The following is a 16,607-nucleotide window of genomic DNA, read 5'->3' as shown; positions in this document are numbered from 1 at the left end:
CCTTTCTGGAAGGCGGGTGCAATGTAGGAGGTGGAGCAACCATTTTAGGACCATGAGACAAGCATGTATACAAAGGAGGAAAAGAGATTCCAGATCCCTGGTAATACTGAAGAAATGTGATGATACAAACTCTGGAAGGCCTGTCTCTGGGTTTCTTTTAATTGAAAGTGGATAAGAGTTTATTTGGTTAAGCCACTATGCATAGCAGTATTAAATGCCGCTTACCTTAGTCTGTCTAATGCAGGAGCCAAGAGAAGCAAACAACCAAACAAGGAATTTAAACCATTACCCCAAGTCAGTGGTGCTCAACTCAGGGTGATTTTGTCCCTCGAGGGATATTGGGCAATGTCTGGAGACAGTTTTTGTTGTTACAACTTGGGAGACAAGTGTTACTGGCATCTAGTAGGTAGAGGACAGGGATACTGCTAAACATTCTACAATGCACAGGACAGATGCCACAACAAAGACTTATCCAGTCCCAAGTGTCAGTAGAGCCAAGGTTGAGAAACCCCACAGCTAGGGAATTCCCCGGCGGTCTAGTGCTTTGGACTCGGCACTTTCACTGCCGAGAGCACGGGTTCAATCCCTGGTCGGGGAACTAAGATCCCACAAGCCTCACAGCGTGGCCAAAAAAAAAAAAAAAAAAAAGAGAGAAACCCTGCAGCTAGCACTGTGCTTCCAGAGCACTAGACCTTAGCCTACTAACCTGCCCTGGCACCCTTGTCCATCCCGCTTCTCTTGGAAGCAAACCCTGTATACTGGCCAGGCTGAAAAATTCATGTCCCTGACCGTATCTTGCATTTTCCTTTCGCTAAGCCTTTGCTCATGTGCTGTTTCCTCTGCCTAGAATCCCTCTATCATCTCTTCAGTCAGTCTTTAAGTGAGTCTTCATTTTTAACAAGATTCCCTGTTGTTTCCCATATAAGTAGCATGAGGTGAATCTGATCGAAATGGCATGAGATGCATGACTTTACTGTGCCACCTTAGTTTTTTGAAATTCTACCTGTTTTTCAAAGTTCAACTCGATCACCACAGGGCCTGCCGGGAATGCAAGATGATTTTAAATGATACTCGGATAAAACTTATTTACTTTAGTCAGTATATATATTTTTTCCAATAAGGTTAGAGGTTTTCCATTTCTTATAATGATATACATCTTCCTTTACAAATAAATTTACTTTCATAATAAAGTGAAATGATTTAAAGAAACATGCTAAAAACTACAGTCGATTAGGAAACATCACTTGTTAATGTACACAGAATGTAAATATTTGCTCTGTTTTCTATGTTGTTGCTTCTTAATGTGCATTGAAGACAAGGACGAAAGGGGTAAAAGAGAGATGAATAAAACTTCCATGTTGACCAAAACCAACTCTCGCTCTCTTTCTCTCTAGATATCCATATCTATATATGGATATATATAGATTAGATAGATAGATTTAGATTTTTAAAGCCGGGAAATATAAGGTATAAATACTAAAGTTTGGAAGCCCAGCAGCATCTCTGAAATTTCCCCTTTCTGTTTTCTCTAGAGAAACATACAAGTCTGAAAAGTGAAAAACAACATATCTCATTTCCCCATCTGGAGGCATTTCCAGATGATCTTGCTACGGTGCAGTCATAGATCAGCTGTGGAGATTGGCTCTTCATAGCTGTGCATTGGAGCAGTGAAATTAGGTTAAGAGTCTCATCCGTATCAAGTCCCGCCCCATCCCTATTAGTGCATCTTCTCTGAGTGAAGTCAGCATTATTCATATCAAATGCTTATCAACTGCCCATTGGCACAGGGCATGTTTGGGGTGTAATAGTTACTCCAGGTGACTATTAAGGTGAAGACCCAAATCCTTGATGGGACCCTGGACATCTTACATCCTCTACCCTCCAGCTCATCTCACACCACCCTCATCTCCTCTGTACTGGCCTCTGTCCCTTTCCCCAGTTCTCTGTCCTCCCTCCAACTTCAGAGTCTTACTCATGCTGTTCAGTGTCAACTGACCGCTCTTCATCCTGTACTCCCCCTTCATCTAGTTACCTCCTACCTTTTCTTCAAATATCGGTTTAGGGAAGTTTTGCCTGATTCCTCAGCTAGATCTGATTCCAGCTATCACATGGTTTCATAGCACCACACACACTTCCTTCATAGCCATTAACAGATTGAAATTTCACACATATCTGTGTGGTTATTTGGCTAACATTTGTCTCCATTCCTAGACCATGAGGTTCTATGAGGGCAGAACCTTGCAAAAGTTTTGCTCACCTTTGTATTCTCAGCCCCATGCACAGTAGCAAAGAGCCTGCCACACAGTAGCAACTCAATAAATATTTGTTGGCTGAATGAGTGAGAGAATGGATGGATGGATGGATGGATGGATGGATGGGTGGATGGATGAAGCACAGTGCCTGCCTTTTAGGAATGTATAATCCAAGACAATTCTTATTCTGACAGTGGAATACAAGCAACAAAATTACCATTCGACCAACAACATATGGAGAGTAAGCAACATTCAGATCTTTTAAGAGCAGGAATCAAGGGAAGGGACTCATTCCTGCAGAGATGGTAGAAACTGGGGACAGGAGCCCTAGATGGGGCCACAGGAGACATAGGTGAGCTGTGTCTCTTGAGTCACACTGTCGTCTAGCTTTTAGTCTTGTTTCTAGATGTCACCAATCAGAGGTAAGGATCAAGATCAAAGTAAAAGCAAGTCAGAGTCCTAAACAGGACCCTAAAAGGACGTTTGTGTCTGTCTACCCTCATCAGTCTCTGTTCTATTCCTCAAAGTCCTGTTTCCATGATAATGTACAATGGAAGTTCGCCTGCCTCCCTGTCCAGCTGGCTCTCCATGCCCTCACCCCCTATACACGCGTGTGTGTGCGCGCGCGCGCACACACACACACACACACACACTTCCTCTCTATAAACCAGTCCTCTGACCCAGAAAGAAAGAAGACACATTCTTAAGCAACCTCTTCAATTGGAGCCTCAAATATGACTGCAAATACGTTGGTTTCTCCTGAGAGATAATGATAAAGACAAGACATCCACCCATATCATGGACAAAGCCACCAGTGGCGACTAATGGTGGACAGTCAAATGGCTGTCTAAATAGGCCATTCATAACCCATGAGCAAAGGCAGAGACTGTCTCTGTCTTGGTTACTTCTATATCCCTAGTGCCCAGCAAAGGAGACACAATATTTGTTTGTTCGATAAATGAAGGAAGGGAAGAAAGAAGGACTTCTTATAGTCTTTTTTTAAAAAAATTAGTTAATTAATTTATTTATTTATGGCTGCGTTGGGTCTTCTTTGCTGTGCACGGGCTTTCTCTAGTTGCAGTGAGCAAGCGCTACTCTTCGTTGTGATGCGCAGGTTTCTCACTGTGGTGGCTTCTCTTCTTGCAGAGCATGGGCTCTAGGCACGTGGGCTCAGTAGTTGTGGCTCGCAGGCTCTAGAGTGCAGGCTCAGTAGTTGTGTGCATGATGGAATCTTCCCGGACCAGGGCTTGAACTCGTGTCCCCTGCATTGGCAGGAGGATTCTTAACCACTGCGCCACCAGGGAAGTCCACATCTTACAGTCTTAAGGCTTGTCTACTTCAGGTTAAAGTTACGTATAGCCCCCTCAGATGCTGTCCCATTGTTTATCCCCAGGGGTAAGAAGAACAAAGCTGTAGGAACCGGAAACCCTGAGGATCCAGGCTGACTGGGCTGATCCGGTGGCCTCCAGGAAGTTTATTAGGATGGGGATCTAGTTCTGTCTGGGTCTAACACCTGGGGGCTGAAGACAAGGTGTCATTTGAGCTGTGACCTAGAACTGAGAGGCAGGTGCTTAGAAGGGTCATTTTTCACCACCCAGAATCCATGCCTCCTTCTTTTGGTAAAGCACCCTAATTTCCTTTTCAAGAGCTGCCTCTTTCCCATGTGTAGAGCTGTCAGTCAGGTGCCTTGCCTCATCTGTCCAAGGTGTAATCATGTGACCCAGGCTGGTCCAATCAGACTCTGTCTTTGGAATGACTCTTGAGCAGAGCAAAGGCAAGACCCAAAAGAGGGAGGGAGCCTTCCACTCCCATTGTGAACCCTGACTAGAGAATTCTATGGTAGAGAACTATCCTGAGCCCTGCCTTATTTTGAGCCTTTTCTTCAGCATTCCTTTGGATTCTGTGAGCCACACCATCTCCTTCCAACAAATTCACTTCCTCCTTAAATCAGCCAGAGTCACTTTCTATTAAGAAACCCCAAACTCAGGAATGATGACTCATACCTGGGTTTCCCAGGAAGGCAGGGGGCACTGGATCCTAATTCTCAGGGGCCAACAGGAGTAGACTGTATTCTGAGAGGATTCTGGGATGCCCTGTGCCCCAAGAGACGTGGGCGTTCAGCCATCCCTGCACCATCCCTCCATCCCTGGAGTGCCTGACCTGAATAAGACCCATCAATGCCTCTGGCAAGGACCAAAGGCTCTAATTTGAAAACCATCCCTGAGATGGACTTTGCAACTCAGCCTCCAGGCTGCACTCTCCATCCCCCTTAGTTGATTCTGTGTGGAGTCCAGCCAACCTGCTCAGGGGCAATATTCAAAATTCAGGCCAAGCACTGGCCAATCAGATTGGATGTTGATGCTAGAGCAGAGTGGCGTGTGCTCTGCACTGCAGCAGGGAGCAGCACGAGGGCAGGGGTTATTGACCAGTGAGAATGTAAATATGTTAACGCTTTAACAACCGGTTCAGCTGCACTGGGCGCACACCACCTGGGTATCAGCTCGGCGCCTACAGGACCGGGAACACCTCTGAGGGAGGACTCTCTCCAGTGTGTATAATTCTGCTCTCCCCTGGGAGTCCCCTGGTGGTCCAATGGTTAGGACCGGGTGCTTCCACTGCAGGGAGCCCGGGTTCGATCCCTCATCAGGGAACTTAGATCCCACAAGCCCCGTGTCAGGGCCAGAAAAAAAGAAAAAATTCTGCTCTTCACTCCGTTTGCACACCCCACCTCTGACCTGTCCCTACCTAGTCCAGGGCTTTGCATTTGCCAGAGCAGGGGGTTAGCATACATTTGTAAATAAAAAATAAAAATCCCAGGGTAGAAGAAAGAAAATGACGAGAAAGAAAAGGGGTAGAAGGAGGGAAGGAAGCGGAAAAGTTGAGTCTGTTCTAGGAAAATCACACTGGACCTTCCCCCTGCCTCCCACTCCCTCAACCCAAAATGTTTATCTATGTGCTTATTTGAAATAAGCATCAGGGGTGCTCTTGAAAAAGGAAAAGAGGCACAAAATAAGAGTGATAAAAGAGTAAGGGGACTATGCTGTTTAATTTTCTTACTGGGGGCAGGGATGATAGTTGCTGCCACTTAGCAAACATTTACCTTATTGTCTGTTCACTATTATTTTAGGAACTATTATTATCCCCATTTTACAGATAAAGAAACAGACTCAAAAGAGGTTAAGTGGTTTGCCCAAGGTTACACAGCTATGTGTACATATGGGACTCAAACTTGCCCCTGTTGCCTCCAAAGCTGGAGCTATATACCAAGCTTGAGCGCACGTGAGGGAATTTCTCAAGTCCCAGGTTACAGGCAGGGTTATGGGGAGAGCAGCCTTGAGTTGGTGCTGCCACCTAGTGAAAAGGCAGAGAACTGTGGAGACAAACCCCCTCCTTCCTTCTCTTTCCTGGATCCATCCTCACTTTCCAGCTTGAGAGAGACCTGGAGAGTTTGCATTCTACCTCTAGCAGCCAGCCATTTCTGTGTTTCTGGGATACAGAGAAGTGACCTCTAGATGCAAGCGGGTGCCTCATCAGGCTTCAGCATAGCGCCGTAGAAACGTCTTTTGAATAAATGAATGGCCAGGGATGCAAATCTCTACAGGTCTGGGGATCAACCTGGTCTCCATAGAAAACATCTGAAGACACTTTACTGTGAAGATCTGGGTTGATCACATCCTGGTCTAGGGGCAAGACTTCTGCCTCATTGTGAGTCCTGCACGATCCGTCTCTTCGAGCACCTTCTACTCCTTGGGCCCGTGTTCATGCAGTATGTTTTGCGTTATCTACTTTCATCCGACACTCAAAGAGATCAACGTGGCAGGCCCAAGTTCACAGGGCAGGGACTGGAACCCAGATCCTGGGACTCCAAGTGCAGTGTTTTTCCTGCTCCACCACTCTGCCCTGCCACCCAGCTTCCCACCAATCCGACTCACCCCCCGAAACCTTGTTTTTGTCAGCCTAGTCATCCAGACGTGATGACTCAAGAGTTGTGGGGCACACCACCAGGGCGAGGAGGCCTGTGTCAGCACAGCGGCTTTCCTGACCTTTAAGGTAGCAGGGAGTTACCTCAACCTGAAACGTGGGGCTGACAAGCGATTTCGGTCTCGACCATCATAGGACATCATAGCTGGGCAGATAAGCAGAAGCAATTCCCACTCCCTGTGCTTCCCACGGCTCTTTCTGGGTCTTCACCCAAACCCAAAGTCACCTGAAACATGAAAGCCAGATGCTAAGTTTTCCTTTGAGACCCGGTTCTTGGAATCTTGTTGGAAATGGAGAGAGAATAAAGGGTCACCTTCTAGAAGGCAGGAATGGTTTCACGAAACGTGCTTCACTCTGCCCAAAATTAATCCAGTCACTTCTCTGTTTAGTCCTCAAAGGTTGCCTCCAAAGTGCATCATTTGTGTCAGCAAATCCACTTAACATTTGGGCTATATAAACTGGTTGCCCGTAGTGATGAAATAAATGTAACGGAAGAGTCAGCACCTAACGCTGTGTATCTAGTGAGGGCAGATATTAGGTGGAATACTCCAAAGTAGACTTTTTTTTTACCTGAAATATCTGATTACCCATCAAAACCAGTGATTTTGATCTCAGAGAGACAGCAGTGAGCGGTCCTGAAGAGAGATCTCAGTTCCCTGCCCAGGAATTGAACGTGGGTAGCCTGGATGAAAACCAGGAATCCTAGCCACTAGACCACCAGGCACTAGAGGCTAGAAGCAAAATTCCCCTGGCTCTTACCCCCACTGAAAGCAAGAATGTTTCAAGGAAGCAGAAACTCTACAAACAGGTACAAAGTTTATTATTAAAGACACAGAATAACATGTGGGAGAGCACACAAAGAAGCAGTTTATTTAAGACAGAAGCAAAGCAGAAATACACACCTGGAGAGAAAGGGTATGGGCGTCCTCTCTAATGAGGAGTAGCACAGTAAAGAGGTGTTTTAGGGCTTCCCTGGTGGCACAGTGGTTGAGAGTCCGCCTGCTGATGCAGGGGACATGGGTTCGTGTCCCGGTCCGGGAAGATCCCACATGCTGAGGAGCGGCTGGGCCCGTGAGCCATGGCCGCTGAGCCTGTGCTCTGCAACCGGAGAGGCCACAACGGTGAGAGGCCCGCGTACCGCAAAAAAAAAAAAAAAAAAAAAAAGTGGTGATTTAAATCACTTACATAGGACGGTTCTTCTGGGCCTTTGTTTACCTTTGGCGAATCATCTTGCTGCTTTTCTCACACCTGACCTGCCCTAGGACCCTCCCCAACGTGCATGTGCAACTTTTTGTTAGATGGATCCCACTGCACAGGCCCGTGGGTGCATGTCCACACCTACTATGGGGTGGCGCCCCTCCCTTTCTGACCCCCAAGGAGCCTTCCTGTGCCTGTGCAGACAGGGGCGTTTTCCTTGACCTCAGGAGTGGTCATCTTATCTCTTTACTCCAACAGAGCTCAGCTTCTGCCACTAGCTTTGTCCTTGGAGTGTCTGGGGGAGAACAGAGCTTCAATTTTACTCCACTTGACAAACACCAGCTGTCCAGCCCAGGGGCCCATCTATCTCCTACCTCAATGTCTTACATTTGGGGGCCATCGGACTGCTTTGAAGAGCTGATGAAAACTAGGCATTCCCCCTTCCCTTTACCAAATATATAGGTACTCACCAAATCTGTATTATACGATTTCAGGGGTTGATAGACTCTTGAAATCTATTTGTAGACCCACCGGCCAAGATAAAAACAATTCATCAGTTGACATAGCAAGCACCTAAGATTCAAGAAACTCAGCTGCTGGTAGACAGTGTGGTCCAGGGCAGGGAGTGTTCAATTGGCAATCAAAAGTTCTCATCTGTTGTCACTCTTTAGTGAGCCAGGACAGCCTCATACTTGCGAGAAGTAAACTTACTTGACATGAAGCAGAATGTTTGACTCAAGGGCCATTTGGAGCTGGCAACTCTAATACAATGTGTCATAAATGGTGAGAAGGAAGGAGTTGGGGTGAGGATGGAATGAGGTTCAGGGATGGAAGGAAGACGTATGTTAAGTATTTTGCTTGATAATTTTATAATGATTGGAAACTTAATAGTTTTTAAAATAGTATATAAACGTGTCCCTTTGACACGATGCTCTCGTGCGAAAACAGCCATGTCAAGTGCCTTCCAAGTACAGTGGATGAAAGATTAGGACAGCCTTTGTGAGACAGGTGGCGTTCATAGAGTCCAATTACAAGGGCAGAAGAACCCCAGACTTTGCTCCTGTGGCTTAAGGTATTTATTACATCCAAAGTACAAATTCTCCCAGTAAGAGTAATACTTTGGGGCTTCCCTGGTGGCACAGTGGTTGAGAGTCTGCCTGCTAATGCAGGGGACGAAGGTTCGAGCCCTGGTCTGGGAGGATCCCACATGCCGCGGAGCGGCTGAGCCCATGAGCCACAACTGCTGAGCCTGCACGTCTGGAGCCTGTGCTCCGCAACAGGAGAGGCCACGATGGTGAGAGGCCTGCGCACCGCGATGAAGAGCGGCCCCCGCTTGCCACAACTAGAGAAAGCCCTCGCACAGAAACAAAGACCCAACACAGCAAAAATAAATTAATTAATGAATAAACTCCTTCCCCCAACGTCTTCTAAAAAAAAAAAAAGAGTAATACTTTGTCTTATCAGCCATTTACACTGTAGACAGGATTTTTGCCTCTTCCTTCACTGAAGGTCTTTTGTTTTTTGAATTACAGGAGGTTAGAGAGGGCATGAGAATGCTAGAGATTGGAGGCAGTGGTATAGGAGGGCGCTAAAGGCATTGAAACCGAATTGAACATGTCATGATTTCTATCAGGATTGATCCTGATTTCAATTGAGACTCATTTGACTGAGTTGATTGAATCGCTTGCCTCAAGGACAAATTCTGGCCATCTAAATATTAGTCCCGGTTCTTACTCCAACTTCAGTAAGTGTCCTGATTCGAGATTTTATGTAATCAACATATCTTTATGCTTCACAGCGAGAGACACTGCTGTTACTGCTCTGTGTGTATATGTGTGTGTGTGTGTGTGTGTGTGCGCGCGTGTGGCTTGAGACACCCAAATAACTGGAGACGTGGCTCAATCTCTTCGGTGCTGAGTTACATTTCCACAGAGGGATCCCCCATTTTTGACAGTTGGTGACATGACCCACCCAGCCCACCTGTCGATGCCTCTTACCCCAGAGCAGACACTTCTGCCCCCTCCTTCCTCCCTTGCCAGGGTCCCCCCGCTGCCCCTCTGCTTCTACCTTTGCTCCCCTGTCTACTCCCCATATGGCAGCCAGAGTGATCCTTTTTCAGTGCAAGTTGACCACCTCAGTCATCTACTTAAAACCCTCTCCTAGCTTCTTACCTCAGCCAAAGCCCAAGTCCTCCCCAGAGCCCACAAAACCCCATGCAAAGTGGCCCCCACTTACCTAACTGACCATCTGTCCTCCACTCTCGCTTTCAGTCTCTCTGCTCCAGCCACACCCAAGGGGAGACTGAGTCCGGGCTCCTGTGCCAGGGAGGCTGCAGGGGATGGAAACAGGGTTTGTGAGTAGTTTCATGTTGTGGTTACCTGATTCACAGAAAGAGGGGCTGTGCCAACAGTGAAATGACGTGACACAGCTATTGTCACTGTATGAGTCTGGTGGCTGTTTTCCATCTGAGTTTATACCCATTCCTCTAACTCGGTATTTCCCACACTGTAGTCACCCACACACCAGCACCACCATTTCTGCAGCATCCATGAACTCTCTTCACTGTGACTTCATTTTTTTTAAAATTGAAGTATAGTTGATTTACCATGTTGCGTTAATTTCTGCTGTACAGCAAAGTGATTCAGTTATACATATATATACATTCTTTTTTTAATATTCTTTTCCATTATGGTTTATCATAGGATATTAAATACAGTTCTCTGTGCTATACAGTAGGACCTTGTTGTTTATCCATTCTATATATAATAGCTTACATCTGCTGACCCCAACCTCCCACTCCATCCCTCCCCCAACCCCCTTCCCCTTGGCAACCACAAGTCTGTTCTTTGTCCCTGAGTCTCTTTCTGTTTTGTAGATTGGTTCATTTGTATCATATTTTAGGTTTCACATATAAGTGATATCATATGGTATTTGTCTTTCTCCTCCTGACTTACTTCACTTAGTATAATATCTAGTGCATCCATGTTGCTGCAACTGGCATTATTTCTTTCTTTTTTGTGGCTGAGTAGTATTCTATTACATAATATATATGTACCATGTCTTCTTTATCCATTCATCTGTTGCTTCCATGTCTTGGTTATTGTAAATAGTGCTGCTATGAACATAGGGGTGCATGTATCTTTTTGAATTAGAGTTTTGTCTGGATATATGCCCAGGATGGGATTGCAGGATCATACAGTAACTCTATTTTTAGTTTTCTGAGGAACCTCCACACTGTTTTCCACAGTGGCTGCACCAATTTACATTCCCACCAACAGTGTAAGAGGGTTCCCTCTTCTCCACATCCTCTCCAGCATTTGTTATTTGCAGACTTTTTAACGATGGCCATTCTGGTGTGAAGTGGTACCTCATCGTAGTTTTGATTTGCATTTCTCTAATAATTAGTGATATTGAGCATCTTTTCATGTGCCTATTGGCCATTTGTATTTCTTCTTTGGAGAAATGTCTATTTAGGTCTTCTGCCCATTTTTTGATTGGGTTGTTTGTTTTTTTGTTGTTGAGTTGTATGAGCTGTTGGTATGTTTGGGAAATTAAGCTCTTGCTGGTCGGATCGTTTGCAAATATTTTCTCCCATTCTGTAGGTTGTCTTTTCATTTTGTTTATGGTTTCCTTTACTGTGCAAAAGCTTGTAAGTTTATTTAGATCCCATTTGTTTATTTTTGTTTTTATTGGGAGACTGACCTAAGAAAACATTGGTACGATTTATGTCAGAATGTTTCGCCTATGATCTCTTTTAGGAGATTTATGGTGTCGTGTCTTATGTTTAAGTCTTTAAGCCATTTTGAGTTTATTTTTGTGTATGGTGAGAGGGTGTGTTCTAATTTCACTGATTTACATGTGGCTGTCCAGCTTTCCCAACACTATTTCCTGAAGAGACTGTGTGACTTCATTTTTTAAATCACCTTACTTTCATTACTTGAATATGGATTTGAAAAGGGAGCTAGCAGATAAGGGAGAACAACAAGAAACGTGACAGCAGCCTGAAGAAGGAGGAGCTGCCTGCGGTGCAGGCGGAGAGGGGCTGGGAGGGGGAGGCAGGTCCCAGGGGCTGAGCAGAGGGGAGGAGGAAGGGGCAGGGGAGAGGCCACAGGACCCTGGGAGGAGGGCAGGAGGAGGGTGCAGCGTGGGACTGAGAGCTGGGCTTGGGAGGCTGTGGAGGGGAAGCTGAGGGACCCTGAAGTGGGGACGGATTTTGGGGTACTGCTGTGGGGGATCGGGGAGCTGCACTGGGGGTGAGACAGGGCGGAGGCCACGGGGGGCCTGAGGAGGGCGTGGAGGAGAGGAGGGGGCTGCAGGGGGAGCTGGCAGGGGAGGGGGTGAGACAAAAGCAGGCTGAGGAAGGGTCTGCTGGAAGTGGGGCACAACGAAGGTGGCCCTGAAGAGTTAAGGGAGGAAGGCTGGGGGACGCGGAGGAGAAAGCGGAGGTTGAGGGATCACACTGGGGTGAGCCAGAAACGGGCTTGGAAGAAGGGCAGTGATGGGGAGAGACGGCGCTGGGTGTCCCCCTTCCCGGATGGGCCTGGCTGTCCTCCTGGGACTGGACAGTGAGTGTGTTGGGCTCGGCTGGGCGGCAGCCGTTTTGTTGCTCACGTCTGAAATGGGCTCACAAACCCCTGGTATGGGGACCCCTACTCTAAAGGAGGTCCATCAGGGAGCTTGTGGGCCAGAAACCCATTTGTGCTCTCCTGCTGGGCAGATAAAGGAGGTCTTGGGAGCACCGGGGACTAAAGCATGTTAAGGAATGAGAAAGAAGTGGGGGACGACCAGAAAGATAACGTTGTCACAGGGAAGTGAAATTCCAACAGCAAAGACACGAAGCTGTGTTTGGATTCTAGAGTCATCATTATTGTGCATGAGAAATTGACACAGGCAGCCTCAGGTGTGGCTGTGATCTTGAATCGTTACTCTGGAGAGTGTGATGGTGTTTATTAGGAGATGCTTCCAAGCACCAAGAAGAGGGGAACTAGCTACCTCACCTCTAAAGGCCCCTGATTCTCAATTCATATGAGTTAACGGCCATGGAAGGCACTGCTGGTTTTATCTCCTGGTTTCATCCCCTCTCTTTATGGGAACTGTCCTCCTCGACTCCATTGTGGCCCCCGTGGAGCTGGCTCCCTTGCCCCCATGGTTATGGTTGATGGGTCTTGGGATGGGCATCTGGGAGTTCGTGTTTAGGACAGAAAATCAGGACAGCCTTTCTCAGGCAGCTGAAGATGTCAAGAGGTGGAACTCCAGCTGGAAAAACCTAGTCTTCAGGAAGAGAGACAAAGAAAGCTGACATGCAGGATGCTATGGACTGTTTGTGTCCCCAAAATTTATATACTGAAACCTAACCCCCCAAATGTGATGGTGTTAGGTGGTGTGGCCTTCCGAGGTGACTGGATCATGAGGGTGTGCCCCCACGAATGGGATCAGTGCCCTTATAAAAAAAAGTCCCCGGAGAGCTCCCTCACCCCTTCTCCAGGCAGGAACATGGTAAGAGAAGCCTCCTAGGAAAAGGAAGGGGGCCTCACCAGACATGGAATCTGCCGGCACCTAGAACCTGGGACGTCCCAGCCTGTACAACTGTGAGAAATAAATTTCTGTCATGTAGAAGGTATTTTGCTTACAGCAGCTCAGGGGGACTGAGACACAGGGAGACTCAGAGAAGGAAAGAGTCCTGAGCGCCGTCCAGCCCTTGGTTGGGGCGTTCCCAGAGCGTCAGCCGTGCTCTGCCCCTTCTGCCACTTGACTGGTCACATCCTCCTTGAAGTCTGTGAGCTCCCCCAGCGCCCTCGAAACACACTCTCTTTGCACCTAAGCTGGTTCAAGTTGGGCATCTGTCCTTTGCAGTCAATGCAACAATAAAAGGAAAGGGTGACTGAAAAAAGTGGGGTGCAGTCAGCATTCTTGGTCTCCCCATTTGAGACACCAGGAAGTACTTTCAAGGCTGCTCAGAGCTCAGGGCAGCTGACGGCATCAACCGCAGGGACCTCACCCAGCTATTGACTTGGGAGAACTTAAGGGAATCCATAAATCCTTGGGTTTCATTTTGGACTTGCTTGTTTCTTTCTCATTAATCTATTTATTCACAGAATTAAGGTGAACCTGAGCCAAGTGTCCCGCCCTGAAGTCTCAAGGGGGTGTGAAGCCAAAAAGTGAAAGATGAAAGGATTTACTTTCCGTACGATTTGATTATTGGATTTTCATGAGAATCACGCTCTGAATTTAGAGCAACTTCTGTGGCTTCTGGACCTTGCAGTGGCTGCAGCAGCTGCAGGAAGGGGTGGAAGGCACAATAAGGAAGCAGGAGAGAGAAACAACTCAGGGCAGGGTGGCGGTGGGCAGGGGGTGATAATACAGGGCACTTTTCCTTTATAACTTGTCTCTCTGCGAGATTTCCAGGAGGAGGCTGTTCCTCTCCCTCCAAGGGCATCATCCTGAGTCCTCCCTCTGCCTCTCCTTCCCCATCCAATCCCATCCAGCCCTCGCTCTCAATGCCCACTGCTCCTCATCCTCTCGTCATTACCCGTGTTCAGTTCACAAACTCCATTCTTACCTGGGTGACCACAGCAGCCTCCTGAGAGGTCCCTCTGTCCCCTCACTCACCCCCACCCCTGACCCCAACTGGTTTCTCCAGGAAGTCACCAGAGCAACCTCTCCCAGTCTGACGATGTCCCTCATCTGCTCGAAATCTCTCAGTGGCTCCCCTTTGCTCTCAGGATAAAGTGAAAAGCCCTTGATGGTTCCTGCCCCACTAGCTGCTGCCTCTCTCTCCAACCTTGTCCTCACCCTCACTCTGCTCCACACATGTGAACTTTGTTTAACTCCTTGAAGGGCTGTGCTCCCTCCTGCCTCAGGGCCTTTGCATGTACTGTTCCCTCTGTCTGGAATGCCTTTCCCCGTCTTTCACTTACTACGTTCTCACTCTTTCTTAAGATCTGCTTTAAGATCTAGCTCACCTGTTCTTTATAAATTCTTGCAAATAACCCTCATGGCACTTATCCCAATTTTACTTATAGGCGTGACTGTTGGATTGATGGCTGTCCTCCCAGCTAGACTGCAAGCTCTGTGCAGGGAGGGAGGGAACATATCTGTTTTGCTCACCACCGGACCCTAACTCTGCCACAGGTCCTGGCCGAGTCTTACCTGCCCCTCAAGATTCTGTTGGAACATCTCTCTGAGGAGCCCCTGTGGCTCCTGCTCTGTCAACCGTGAACCAGCATGGATCTCTACCACGTGTCCATGGCGCCGTCCTGCAATGATGTGCTCACAGATCTGTCTCACCTCTAATCTGCGGGTTTCCTGAGTGCAAGAACCGTGGTCTTTGTTGTGTTGGTTTCCCTGACACCCAGCACTGCACTGGGCGTGTGGGAGATGACTGTGAGAATGAAGGAATGATTGTGAAGACAGCTCCCCAAGCCTGAGAATATCACTATACAGCGAGAGGCCGGACCAGAAGTTTCTGTCTCTTCTATACACTGCGGTTCCAACACCACATAACTCTGCCTGGTCAGCACCCCTCTGCTTTATCACCCTGTGTGCTTTTAACTGTTGCCCAGGCAATCAACAAATCTCGCTGCTAATGCGGGTCCTCTATATCATTATGCAAAGAAAGCTTCGCACCTCTGGGCTTTCTATAGATTATGCAAAAAAAGTCATTTTAATATTTCCTTCTTCTTTGACTCATGTTTTTTAGTTAGGGCTTCCTCGTGTTTGTGAGCAACTTTTTTGGTTTTCTAATTATTAAGAAGTACTCAAAACGTATAAAAAGGTATGAAGAACAACTTAGTGGACACCCAAGAACATACACAAGGAAATAAAATGGGACCCAGGTACATGGCCTTCAGGGCTGATACCATTTGCGGCCTCTTTAGATGCAGCCATGTATTTCCAAGGAACTCAAACCGTGCGCCCAGGGCAGAGCCTGGCATCTCCACGTCCAGGAAGGAGACTCTCATCCTGTCCTCTCTTCTAAGGAGAAGGGGTCTCCCTCCTGCCTTAGGCCTCAGCAGGCCTTGCCCTACATCCCCTTCAAGATGGAGACTCTCTGAACTGAGAGGACCCGAGAGAGGAAGAAATCCAGAGTGCCCCCAATCATCCTGACCACGGGCTCCATGAGATGGGGGGGCGCAACTCCCATGAGGGAAGCGCCTCAGGAAACAAAAGGGCAAAAAAAATAGAGGAGACGTGAGCATTCAGGACAGCTAGACCTGCTTTCGTTCATGCTGAGGCCTCTGGAGAGGGGACTCATTAGGAATTGCATCTCAAAAGTCACTTCAATCACATCTTCATGTCCCCTCTGGGGGCCAGACAGCCAGCTAGAGGTTGGGGATTGAATATGAATGGAAATGATTCATAACTCGAGGGAATCACAGTAAATGGATGACTTACTCAAGAAAATCAACATTCATGCTACACTGAGACAGAGGGTACCATAAAGGTGGACAGGCAGGGTGTGAGGGAAGCCTCTGAGTCACACTTAGGACACTGGGGAAGGCTTCCTGGAGGAGGTGATGCTTGTCCTGAAGTGAAGCATGGCACATGCTAGGTCTGATGTGTTCATAATGCTGGCAGGGAGCTGCAGGTGTGTCCACCCTCCTGGAGAGGAAGGTGGGAGTGGGCAGTGGTGGGAGAGGTGGCCAGAGCGACATCACAAAGACCTGTGTGCTAAGTCGAGGAGTGAGAACCTTCTGCAAGCTAGGGGCGGCCCCTGGAGGACACAAGGCAGGGGAGAGGCCCAGAGAGAAGCGGAGAGCCCTGTGGAACTGCATCATGGGGAACAGGAGGAGTAAGAACAATGAGGAGGGGGCTTCCCTGGTGGCGCAGTGGTTGAGAGTCCGTCTGCCGATGCAGGGGACGCGGGTTCATGCCCCGGTCCGGGAAGATCCCGCATGCCGCGGAGCGGCTGGGCCCGTGAGCCATGGCCGCTGAGCCTGCGCGTCCGGAGCCTGTGCTCTGCAACGGGAGAGGCCACAGCAGTGAGAGGCCCGCGTACTGCAAAAAAAAAAAAAAAAAAAAAAAAAAAGAACAATGAGGAGGCCGTCGCAGAATCAAGGTGAGATGCCATGAGGATCTGAACTAAAATGGTGAGGAGGTCAGCACCCAGTGGACAGAGTGATGGGTGGTTCTCAAGGTTTGGGTTTGGCTTGACTGGGAGCTGACACAAAGGATTCC

Source organism: Tursiops truncatus, chromosome 2 (assembly GCF_011762595.2).
Source record: "Tursiops truncatus isolate mTurTru1 chromosome 2, mTurTru1.mat.Y, whole genome shotgun sequence".
NCBI lineage: Eukaryota > Metazoa > Chordata > Mammalia > Artiodactyla > Delphinidae > Tursiops > Tursiops truncatus.
This window is presented reverse-complemented; position numbering follows the sequence as displayed.